Below are 355 nucleotides of genomic sequence, written 5' to 3' on the forward strand. Positions count from 1 at the left end.
CCCAGGTGCCCAGGTGCGCGCCCCGCCCGCTGACGTCACGTCCGCCGCCAGCCCCGCCCCCCCTCCGGCCCCGCCCCCCGGGCACCAGGTTGGGCAGAACGACCCACCGGACAGGTGAGGTCGCAGGGCGCCCGGCGTGAAAAGGACCTGACGGCGCCCGCGTGCGTGCTGCGGGCCTGTATGTGTGCATGTGTGTGTGTTTAGATCATCGTAGAGCCATACGCAGTTGTAAAAAATAATTCCCTCTGCCTATCACTTTACAACATTTTGTAAAAATAGATAAAAGTAGATATTGACTTTGATACAATCAGCCCATCTTATTCAGATTTCTCCTGTACTCTTTGTTAGTAAGAAG

The sequence above is a fragment of the Moschus berezovskii genome, chromosome 1 (assembly GCF_049115385.1).
Source record: "Moschus berezovskii isolate FMDL1 chromosome 1, NW_MosBer_1.0, whole genome shotgun sequence".
NCBI lineage: Eukaryota > Metazoa > Chordata > Mammalia > Artiodactyla > Moschidae > Moschus > Moschus berezovskii.